Source organism: Lonchura striata, chromosome 13 (genome assembly GCF_050655825.1).
Source record: "Lonchura striata isolate lonStrDom1 chromosome 13, ASM5065582v1, whole genome shotgun sequence".
In the NCBI taxonomy this organism is placed as follows: domain Eukaryota; kingdom Metazoa; phylum Chordata; class Aves; order Passeriformes; family Estrildidae; genus Lonchura; species Lonchura striata.
In genome coordinates, this window is record NC_140715.1 from 9,304,965 (window position 1) to 9,317,705 (window position 12,741).

Genomic DNA, 12,741 nt, shown 5'->3' on the forward strand with positions numbered 1-12,741 from the left:
CAACTTCTCTATGGTGGGGCAAAATAAAAGACTGTGTGAGAGCTGGGCCTCAGTCAAATAAGATTTTCAATAATTTTTCTTAAATTCAGCAGTGTGTCTTAATATCTACTTTGCATGCATGGCAAAATCTTAAAAAAGAAAATGTGGTGGTATTTACATGGGCAGAATCCCAGAGGAAGGTGTGTATTTGAAGCATGAATTATATTACTATAATACATTGCACTCATGTTGTGCTAGTTTCCTTAAAATATTTTCTGAAAAGTCAGATTTCTGCTTGGTCTAGGATAAAAAGACTGGGTTTAACTGTCTTAAAATATCCAGTTTTTAGCTCTCTTATCTTCTGGATTGCAGATAACTATGGATAAGGAAATGTTTGAGCTACAAAAGCTTTTAAAATGTATGAAGAAGCCATTAAATACATTATGAAAACACTGAGGATGGATCACAGATCTGAGCCAGTTCTCTGTATACCCAGCTCTAATGAACCTACTATTTACCCATAATTGTAAGGCTCCAAGCAGAGACAGTGGAGTGAATGAGCAAGGAGATTATTAGACTGTTGGCTCTGGATCAGCCTCACCAGGTACAAGATGGCTTATAAAACCTTTTATTCTATTCCATTATTAATATTTTTTTCTACCTTCCTGAACTTTATACAAAGAAACCTTTTATTTTCACTTTTTAACCTGTCTCTCAATCCCTCTTCAATCTCTTAGCTAAGTATCATGTTCTTTTCAGAGAAAGCTGCCTCTATCCAAGCAAGCCTCTAATTTTACCAGGAAATATGCACTGAGGACAGACTTAGTCAGGGTTTGCATCCAGTTTCAACTTGTGAAAGTATGTAAAAAATAATTTCAGATTTAGTCAATAAGATGTTTGAGATCTAGTGCTGTTTACTTAAAATGTTGGGATTCTCCCTCATTGTGGTGTTCTGTGTGGGACAATACCCCCATGGACTGAATGTCAAAGAACACTACAGTGCCAAGACCTGGAATAAAGTGTCTTCTCCATGAGAAGTCAAATGACAGAGGTCTGAGGCTGCTACTGTAATGGGAGTGAATGGAAGGCTCTTCATTCCAGAAGGAGGAGGAGCTCCTGTTTCTCCTCCCCTCCTGGAATGGCAATCCTACCTGAATTCCAGGACATGTCAGCTGTTAGGCAGAGTCTAATGCCTGTAGCAATGAGAGGAAGTTAAAGGAACCAGAAAGCTCCAGCTTTGCAGCTAGAAAAGCTTCTTATGAAATAAACATAAAAGACTTGTAACTGTGTTTCAGGACTTTTTTCTTCCAGATGTGAATATATACCTATGAATAATAAAGTTTTGTGAGAGGCTAGATGTGAAGGTTGAGTTAAAATTTAAAATTCAGAGAGCTTTTAAAACTGTCAGTTAGCAATTATTTACCTAACTAACCTGCCCATTTAATCTCCAAGCCATCTACCACTTCACCTTCTCTTCTTGTCTCTGTTCCTCTATACACCACTCAATCACCTCTTTGTGTGAGATGATTTATCACTTGCTCTTCCTATTCTAATCTATCAATAGACAAGTCGCCTCTCCCTTCTCTTTATTCAATGTCATTTGCATTCCTTTAACTCAGGAAATCATGATCTGCATTCCTTACTCTTCATTGTACCTTTTTCCCTCCCTTTAACACTCATTACAAATACACTTGAGCCCTTTATTCAAAGTCTCTTTTCCTTCACTTCTACCAGCTTGACCTACAATCATATTTATTCTTCCTGATTATAACCATTTAGGTTTTTATGGAGGTGAAATAGCACTCAGATCATGGAATCTAGACTGGTCACCCTAAATGCCTGCTGTTGAACTAGTATTTTTATGAACTGTCTGATGCAGTGCCAAACCCTGCTGGTTTGAGAGCATCATGGGAACAGGTGGTCCAGGCATAAACAGCAGTGGGAAGCCTTTAACTAGGTATTAAAAGATAGACATTGGCTGGAGGACAAAAACCCAACCAGAAAGGTAGAATTAATTTTTACTCCTGCTTCTTTTTCAAAGTCTTCCCTTCCCCTTAAACATTAACATCTTTTGTGTTTGATATGTTACAGAATACTGATTTAGTTACTGTTTTGCTTAGAGTAGGGAAACTTCTGTCTCCTGGGAACAAAAAATGTAAACATTAATACAGAATCAAACATGGTGCTAAAATGCCACACATTCAAGAGGCACCCTGCAGTGAAAGACTGACAGACTTGCCTTAAACTAATTTATGTTTTCTTTTTTGCTTTTGTTATTTAATGGAACCTTATTTATATAATTGGCCCATAATTTAATCTGCTTGATTCCTATCTAGAAGATCCTTTGATTAAAAATTAAAAACAAAACAAAGCCAAGCAACATAAAAAACCCACCCTGAAGTATTTGATATTTTTTGTTCAGGACTCACTACTTCTGAGAGGTAAGAGGCCTTTTTTATACAGTTTGCAGGATGTCTGGTCATTCTGAAATTATGTGTTACATTGCATTATAACAGTAATACTGTTTGCTGGATGCCATTATTTCAGAAAAGCCTAAATTCAGCCAGCCCACTCTTCAATGTTTCCTCCTCACTAGTTGGAAACACCACCTTTCATTGAGCCCATGAAGCCAATTTTGCTTTTAAATTATGAGATTCTGAAAGAATGCTGCTGATAAAGTCTTTGCACATTAAAAACCTTGCTTGTTGAAGCCTTGGTGGAATACTAAAGCTGTAAGAATTCAGATCTAATCTATGACATTTATATTCTTTCATTAACCAGTAACCAGACTTATCACTTTCCAAACCCAAATATTTGAGCAGCTAACATCTCTTCATGTTTTCTGTGAGGACTTGTCCAAAATAAACCCATCTTTTTCTCAGATCTTTTAGGAAGCATGCCATTACAACATTTTCATAAGATATAAATACTTTTTGTTTACTTATTTCCCTCTTGTTTTGCATAAGCCAGGAAGATGAAGAGTGTTGCTTTTTCATAGATACAAATCCTTCACTCAGATCTGCAGGTACCTGGTATCCTTGAAATTCATGGAAAACAGTATAGGTCTGAAAAAAACTATTCTGCCCCTTGTGGTGGTGCATAAGTGGTATTGAAAAAGCAGAATTTCTACTGACCTGTGAAAACAGGAAAATCCTTTGTATGTTTCTCATTGTTTACATGAGCCACATTCATTGTTAAGGTTAGGGGGAAATTATAGATCTTTTTTACCCAGGTATTAAGGGTAAAGGATTATTGCCACATTCACATCTCACTTCAAGCCAAATAATTTCCCATGTCCTTTTCTTCCAACAGGTGGAACCACTTAGCTATTCAAATTGACAGATTTTCCCAGCAAAACCTTTTTTTCACTCTGTTCTTTAGCTCACCTGTTCTACAGAGTCACAGCCTAATTTTAAAATAATGTAATTTCTAAATCCAAGGAGTGCTTAGAATCACAACCATTTTCCTTCTTTCAGTTCCAAATTTTCTCTTGATTGTATTACACTTTAAAAGAAATCTTTACTATAAAAATGAAAATGTGTGCCTATGAGGGCTGGGGCTGTCTCTGCTTTCAAGTAGTGCTGTCATGTTCTTTAAATGGTATTAGCTTGTTAATTCCACGTGGGTTTTTTTGTGACAGATTAATTCACTTTAAGGCACATTCATTCAAGAACTGTTCAAACAATAATTTATGAATGAAGCTTTTATCTTGAGGATTTAAGAAATAATACCAACACCTTCTGGCATCAGCAACTGCTTTTGTGCATAATTTCTCAGAAAGATTATTTCTGAAGTTTAAGTGATAAATTTAGACTTAGCCATGTGGCATCAAAATTTTACAGTATTCTTACTGGAAAGTTTCTAGAAAGTGACCATCTAGTTAGTCCTTACTGATTGATAAGCACATTAATGTGTTTTGGGTTTCATTGAACATATTTTCTAGAACATTTGCCTTGATTTTATCATTTATGCTAACTTGGAATTGTCTGCATTGCATTTCATATTTAGGTTATTTAGTGCTACTCACAATAATGAAGATACAATGTCTTCCAGAACAAGCCCTTATGATTCCTTATCATCATTCATGTTGTAAAATGGTAAAAAATGACAAATATGGAAACACATTTAATTAGGATGCATTTCATTAAATAAATCAATATACAACATTTCCAGGAATAATTGTTTGCAATTAGTCTTCAAATAACATTTTCTTCATAGACTTCCATTTCTTTCATCTTGGATTGGTAACACTTTTCTGCCTCAGAGAAAGCACATAATCTGATATTGAGATATTCAGTACTTGGTGAGATACCATGAATTTTCACTGGCTGAGACTGAGGTTTATTTCTTTTTAATAGACATTCACAAAGTTACTGTAAGTAACTGTTAATTTCAGGCGCCAGTTGAGATTCTTTGTATAAAACAAATAAGATAAAGCTAAATTAATGAAAGTGAATTCACCTGAGTCTATCTGACCAGTCTAACAAATTTTACACTTGACAAGATAAGATAGAAAATTAATAGGACACTGTTCCAACCACTATTTCACCTTCTGTCCAAAACCTTCAAGGCAGACCAGATCATTGACAAGAATTTCCTAGATTATCTTCGATTTGCTGCTGATATTATTGCTGCAACTAAAACACCATAAAGAGTTTTTGGAATTTAGTATAATATTCACCTGAAAAATAAAGAGGATCTGTAGAGCACTAAGATCTTACTGAAATTGACTGTAAAAGAAAAAATTACTCAAGTGAACACAAAGTTAGAATATATTGTAGAGAAAAATTACACCTTATTTAAATCTAAAGGGAAAAAATTGGATTTGGATAGAGGGAAATATAGAACTAGTTTATTTAAATTTAGGAATATTTATTCTATTTATGATTGTACTTTGCACTGAGAGATTTATTTTACTCTGAGCTATTTTATTACACCAATAAATAGATATTGTTGCCAAGAAGAGCAATTCTCATAGTAAATAATTTATAAATCATGACAGATAATATATAAAAATAACTTATTTTCTGAAGTAGAGTTTACATTTAAATACAGGATGGAACTTTTCCTCTATATCCAGATTAAAAAGTCTGGATATCGAGTACAAAGTACATATGGCAATTATGAATGTTCCCATTTAAAACAAATGCCTGATCAAAAAGATTCAAAACCTTTACAAATCAGAGGTTTTTTTACTCTACAGAAATGAAGATGATGTGAAAGGACTAAAGTTGCTGTGGATAGGAGTACAGTGCATTTTCTGGCGCATAAAGGGAGGCTCATCTCTGAGCCCTGTGAACTCCCCACTACCTTTCTGCTCTCTCATCACTACCTGATTTCCACAGATGCAGAGTTTAAAGGAAAATAAGTAAAGGCCCCATCTTCAGATGTGTGACAGTGTGATCTCACATCCTGCAGTCTGATAAGAGTTTTTTGAGGCACAGGGATTGAGTTAAAGTATTATCATAAGACTTAAATTACTATCAATTTTTTTTATATTTGACAACATGAATTAATACAAATTATGTGAATACATGACAATATATACCTTTAAATTTGCAAATTTCTTGGTATGAAATTCCATTTTTGTAACTGCTTTTATATATTGGTCTTAAAATCATATGAAGTCTTTGGCATATGCAGCTCTATTCTTTTTTTTTTAAGTTTATATTTCTTAATGAGATTACTTTTCTTGGTTTTTAAAATGTTTTGTCAGAAAATGTTCATTTAATTCTTGTATTTTAATTGAACAGGCCATTATTACTGCTGATTTATAATATATTATCCTCTTACAAGCAAATTTAATCACAAAAGTTCTATTTCCCTCTAATCTTTATTAGTATAGTGGAGAGAAAATTCTGCCACATATATTATTTATCAAATAACTGAGTATTTCACAAAAAGACAACAATTCCTGAAAATCAACAAAAAAAACCAAAATTTTGTTGAGTGGAGAGTATCTTGCAAATAGCTGAATGACTCAAGAAAAAAGCCCAGAAAAAGAACACAGCTGTCTTCATACATCAACATCCAACAGTAATTTGACAATTTGGAGTTGTGCTTACACTGTAAAAGAATAAAGGTAGAAATTTACTTAAATAACTTTATCTCTGCTTTTATGTCTAGGCATTCTTACCCCCCTAATACTTCAAGTATCCTAGCTTGAGGTGGGTGGCAAGGAAAATCAGTTGTCATATCACACCTTGTCAACTGGACTGCTGGTGTTTGACCCTGGGAAGTGTGAATTTTGCATTCATGTTTGGAAGAAGGCAAACATTGAAACATAGGTTACATTCCTAAACATTTTAGTTTGTAGATTTATGGTTGCAGGGATCGTTTTTTTTAAGGCTGAGCATTAAAATAAACAATGTGTCAGCACAGAGCAAATTTATTCCAAACACTGAACCAGAGAAATGAACAAATTGTAATTGAATTCTAAATTGAAATGAGAAACAGTTTCATTTAATAACCAAACATTTGAATTACTTACTAAAAGTTTCATAGATATCTGTACTGAGAAAATCTTATGCCTTCAAAACAAACAGCAGAAAAAGTAAATGCTGTTAATATAAGCAGTGTGTTTCCAAGATAACATGAGAACAGAATATTTAATAGAAATGCAAATACAGTGCTGGTTTCTTGAAAAGATTTATCTTACAAAACAAATAATTTAATTATAGTGACAAAGCTTGCAACTGAAACAGATGTATGAAGAAAGATTTTTTTTCCTAGAGGTAAATAGGAATTTTCTGATTATACATTTTTTCAATAAGGAAAAGTTTATAAAAACTGAAACATTCTACTGGAATACGCTTCTTTCTTATTTTTACAAAGAGCCGTTTTCCTGTCCTGTGGGTAATTTCTGTTCAGGCAAGTGACTGATTCTGAGCAAAACAAAGGATTTTCTTACCCACAGTTTTGTGTGCCTAGGAAAGGAAAAATATCTTCAAAGTTCCTACTCTCAATACGGAAGATTGAAAACCACAATGCAGGTTCCCTACAGCCTAAGTGAATATCCAAACAGTAACTACAAATGCAGTTTTGGTCTTTTCTTCCTCTCCTGCTCTCTTTCCTTTGTCAGGAAAAGCTTTGAGAATGCTTTAGTTTGTTGTAATATGCAGTGGGAAGATCCTGAAATTTCAAATGCCTGCAGTGATACAACTCCTGCCCTGCTTCCTTCTGCCCAGTGGAATCTTCAGCTCTTTGCATCCCACACTTCAAACAGATCAGTATCAATAACTGGAAATAGTTTTGTTCCTGTAGTGGATTGACCCTGGCTGGATGTCAGACACCCACCAAAGCCTCCCTGTCACAGCTGCGCAGGAAAGGGAAAATAAAACAGAGATCTTCATCATATATGTGACCACAAAACTAAAACAGATTAGGAAGAAATACAGATTAGGATGGTTTTAAAGATTTAAAACATTAGAAATGACTCAATAACTGATAAAAAATAGCATGATCTGGATTTGAAGCACTGATCACCTGAAATAGATCATATACAATTTCTTGTATTCACATTGTTGCATTCATATTGTTTCACCTCTGAGTTTAGTTTCAGTGCAGGCTCTTACCAGTTACCATTGAGTAAGAAATGAAAGAATATTGAGTTCTATTGAGTTCTACCTGCTGGGAAGGTGTCTTTTTCATTTGTGGTTTTAAATTGATGTTTTATTAGGGAATAATATACAGTGCTTCCATTTCTGCAGTTTCACACTGACCTTCCAACAAGATTCAACATGAAACAACAAGGGTTTGGTCAATCCTATGCAACAATTCAAAGGTATGTATTCAAGTATGCTGCTTTTCACTTATTTCTAGCCATTTATATTGCTGAGGACAAAAGCAAAATACTTACTAAAATAACATAAAAAATTGTACCCACAGAACTTGCACTAAAACTATAAAAATATGTTAATTTTATTTTACAAGAACTGGATGTAGGGAACCCATTCTATTTACCCAATAGTTGTTTGACTTATGAACTGAAATTACTGACAGCAGTACTGGCTCTGATAGGTGCTCATTAGCACTAAATGTGATGAAGGAGCAGCACAGCTAATGGCTATGCTAGTGTTCAGGAGCAAAAGTGTCAGGAATCTTGGCTTCCATGTGGACTCCAAAGAATTTCCTCTCACAGCCAAAGGCTTTCCTGCTTTGTCTTGCATGAGTTTTGTCCAACTTATTCTGGTTCTGGAATATCTTCTCTACCTCAGCTTGTCTTGCTTCATTCTATTTACTTCTGGGCTCTGTTTCTCAGCTTATTGATTTCTTTGTAAAATCTCTATTCAGGTCATGGTGTGCTGAGCCCACCAGTTTGTTTTTTTTTTTTTTCAAAATATTTCATTATATTCTCTTTATGCATTATGTGTCTTCCCTCCTTTCCAGATCACAGCCTTTTCATCTCCACATTTCTCTGCTGGTTCCTCCCCTGTTTTCTCAGAGCAGCAACTTTGATTCCTTTGGGCCTGTCTTGGACTGCATTTTGTGCGTGGGCTGCACAATGAGCATCTGGCCTTGTTCCCTTTGGTACATGGCTGCACTGGAATTTCAGACCAAAATAGAAGCAAGACTGTGCACACCCAGAGCAAGGCAGGGCACAGATTTCAGTCAGCACTTGGCACTCGGGGAGATGGTGCCTGCCTGGGGAGCCTGAATCACTGAACATTTAACTGCTGGGCAGCACTTAGGGAGTCAGGGAGAGGAGAAAACCTCCTTACCCCTTAAAAATGAGAGATGAAGTAGATCAGAGCGGGTTGAATTATTGTTTGAACATAGTTTCCTTGCTTCTGATTCAAATTCACAGATAAATTCATCATATTGAACATCTCTGACAGAAAATATTAACAGTGCATATGTTACTGAGAGAATTATGGTGAATGAGTGGCAAACCCAAGTACATTTCAAAGTTTCATCTTGTATTGAAAGATATTAATTTTAAAACTTTCAAACTCAACAGGACTCAACTTATTTGTCATTCTTTTTAAGCTGTGTTCTCTGTTTCAAAATCTGTGAGGTGCTTAGAGCAAGGTCATCAGAGCTGCAGCTGAGATTGTAAAAAAAATTGTTGTTCCTTTTTTTTTAACTTTCCTTAATGTTGAAAATATTTTGCTCTACACTTTTCTTAAAGAAACACTATACAATTATATTGGGTATCACTAGGGGGAAACCATGATTTCAAACATTAAATTTATCATAGAGGAAATGTAAGTGACAGAATGGTTACTTTAAGCCTTTCTAAAATCAGAATTCTATTTATGACTGAATCCTAATTGATTATTTTATGATTACTCGACTGAAAAATATTGCTTTAATTGATAATTTTTATTATTCTATTAAAAACTTATCCTCAGTTTCTTTCTCCCACTACTCAGTTAACCCTGAAGCAAATTGGTCTCCTTGCCATAGATGCACAGTGAAAAACCATCTTCCCAGTTCCCCAGAGATTGCAAAATGTTAAAAAGGGTTAATTAATATAAAAAGTCTTCTGAAAGTATAACTATAATTCAAGGTATGTTAGAATTGATTTTGGAATCATATGAATTGCCATAAATTGTTACAGATTTTCAAGTGTCTGTGCTATTTTCCTTCAGACGCAGATGAAAACCTCTCTGATACATTCCTGCTAAGTGTAATATTTTCTAAGATTACTGAACTAGGTTGTGTTACAAGGCTAAATGCATGTCTGATTTTTCTTTCTCTAGATCTGCTCCTAAAGCATCTGGCACTGACCTGTGTAGGTGCCATTCCACAGCCTTTCCACCATGGGCCATCCACAGGCTGCCTTTCCTGGTTACCAGCCACCCCTACACATGCACCTATAGCTCCTGTAATTCTTTCCTTTGGGGTCCTGTGACCTGTTAAGAAGCAAAGTAATTTCCTTTAAAACTCATGTATTTGTTTACAAATATTGACCTTTGATTTGATTTGGAATTGTATGAATAGCCAAAAGAATTTTTCCCGTGTGTAAGCATGTCAAAAATGTATTTTGATAAATAGTTTACAGGCATGGTTGAGTCACTTGAGGGATTTGCATACCCTGATAGTAACGAGGTCTGGCCTAATTTCTGAGATCCCTTCTGAAGTTGTCTTTGTCTCAGCCTACTCACTGGCTTGAGCAGCAAGCCCTCCTGAAGCAGGCTCAGCTATTTCCTACTTCTGTATTCCAGGATATAGGCCTTCCTGTTTACAGAGAAGATCCAAAACTGTAACCAAGGCATTTTCTGACAGCTACACCTACACAGAGTGACTCTGTGGAGTGCATCACCCTGCCTGTGTGATACTGCAAACCCACCTTTACCTGGAAATGAAACACTTTGTGTTGCCAGCAAGGGAGAACTTCTGTAGAGCATGGTAGGGGACTTGGAATTGATGACTTTGAAGGTCTCTTTAGCCAAACTCTTCTGTGATCCCACGATTGTCTATTGGGCCACACTTTACAAGTGGGATGCAATCTATGGGAGAACATGGCCACAAGCCAGCCCTGAGGCTGTCCCACCCAGCCCTGGAGTCTTTTCCCTCAGTTCTGAACTGTTTCTATCCTCAGCAAGAGATGCTAAAACATGGAAACAAGTGCACAAAAAGGCCATGCCTTTCTACATCCAGAATTTATTTTAAATTCTTTTAAACCCATCTCTGTGGTTGCCTTTATGGGCATATATATGTTAAGACTGTGCATCTGATTAGATTCCCACAAGTACAGATAGGACTAGGATCTCTTGAATTTGTAACTCTGCATAATACTTATTTCTAAGACAGTCTGTGCATGTTTAGTTTTGTGTAACCAAAGTTTTGTTTCTTTCTGCTATGAATGACAGAATTAATTCTTGATCTACTCCTTATTTATATATTCAAAGAAATAATGATACCAGTGTGTGATGCTAACCTCAACCTTATAGCTCCCACTCCCCACAGATGTTTAAGAGCTTCTTTCACTGGCAGTAGCTGATAGATTATAATATTCTATATTATTGAATCCACTGTTGCAATAAAGATATCATTTGAAGCAGTAATAGCAGACTATTATTTTAAGCAGCCTTAATCTTCCTTAGCTGCAAAAAATCATTTAGAATTATTCAGTGTAAAGTATATAGGTGAGATGTTAATAGAGAACCTGTTAGCCCAAAATGCTTTTTTAATCAAGAATTTGAAATTCAGACTAGAGTAGAACTTGATACTATAATAACACCATTCATACTGAATGCATTCTGAGGCAATTTCTGTAATGAGCTAGATGGTTTGGGTGCTCTGACTGTGGGGGAATTACAAATACCAATAGCCACAATTTGTTTGACATAAGCTTTCTTACACAGACATTAGGGTATGGAAGTATGAGGGAACAAACACCCAAGTTAGTTTTCTGCATTTTCAGCAGTCATTTTGAGGGCTTCACATCTCCCAGTACTTCAAGCCTCAAAACCAGCACACACACATTCAACTTCACTGTAAACAGGGTAGAGAAACAAGCAGTGGCATAGCTAAAATCCAAAAAAATATCAAAACAGGGGAAAATCAAAAGGAGAGAATGCATAAAATGTTTCCAGAGTCTCATTACTTCCAAGTTAGTGAGTGGATTGTAGCCAAAAACTGTCAGAAAGTGGACAAAAATATTATTTTTTTAAGAAAAGGAGAAAGAAAAGATTGTTTGTTCTCGTATGTGGAAATAAGTATGGTAAAGATGAATTATACCAGAGAATAGGAGAAAAAATAGCAATAAATTCTTCCCAGTTTAATAGCTTTTGCATTGGAATTCCTTGTGTATTAGCACCTTGCAGCAACTCTTTAGCAAAGAAGTCTCTAAACTTCTGATGGATGCATTGCTAGAAAACATCCTCTTTGCTGAGGTACAAGTCTGTAGAGCAGAGAGCAATATCTTCATATACTGTACAAATCTGCATTAGCTTCACTAGGCAAAAATAATTAGAATATCTAAAGTAAGAAAAGTCTCTGTTAAATGCAAAGTGGAAAGCAAAAGGATATATTATTTCATTCTGACTGAAAAGCTGAAGTCAGTTTAAAAAAGCAGTTTTAATTTAAAAATATTCAGAAAATCTGGTATGATTGGATAATAGAGACAGGAATATGAAAATCATTTAAATTTTTTATTTGTAGGGAATTAGAAATGAAATCTTTGGCCAGCAGAACAAAGATTTTTCTATTTTAAACATCAAAGATTTCATTCTTTGTGACAAATGCCAGTAACTTAGCCATTGATTTGAGCGTACCAGTTCTTTGAATAAAATAGGATAAACCAGGCTGACTTCCAAACAGAAATGTGTCGAATAGCTACAGAAGAATAACTTTTTTCTGTACAAGATGGTGGAAATTTGTTTCTTGTTTTGACAAATACTTCTGTCATCAATTCAAGCAAAAATCTGCAGCAATTAATCTTTAGTTGGAAGACCAGATACAAAATTTCTTTGTTTCCAAATCTGCTAAATGTTAATGTTGAATTCCTTCCTGATTTTGCAGGGAAAGTGCCACGAGTTTCAGCTAACTGATGTGGATGAGATGTTCAATGTCACTGTGAACTTATCACTGACAGACACAGAAATTCAAATGTTTCTTCTGTGGCAGTTTTGTCAAGCAAAACATTTCACTTTGGATCAAATTTCTTTGAATGTTTGGCTTTGATGACAATCAATCTTTTTCATAACATATCTGAAAGGCATTTTTGTGCATTTTGTACATTTTCAATGTCTCCTATTCTGTTAGCTAGCTCACTTGAAGTGACTAATGTGTACCTTAGCATGCTCTGCAGTT

The 12,741-nt window shown here is 35.2% G+C and overlaps 1 protein-coding gene across 19 annotated transcripts in view; it reads left to right on the forward strand.

Annotated features, from left to right (window-relative positions):
- Positions 1-743: 743 nt before the first annotated feature.
- Positions 744-12,741, forward strand: part of ATP10B (ATPase phospholipid transporting 10B (putative)) — a 227,591-nt gene continuing 215,593 nt past the window's right edge. For 15 of the 19 annotated variants that reach the window (XM_085591039.1, XM_085591040.1, XM_085591024.1 and 12 more), the window contains exons 1-2: positions 744-2,420; positions 7,689-7,762. The gene's annotated coding sequence lies outside the window, so the exon portion shown is untranslated. Of the gene's footprint in view, positions 2,421-7,688; positions 7,763-10,148; positions 10,333-12,741 lie in introns of all 19 variants that reach the window. The other 4 variants (XM_085591030.1, XM_085591032.1, XM_085591033.1 and 1 more) reach the window with 2 other exon arrangements.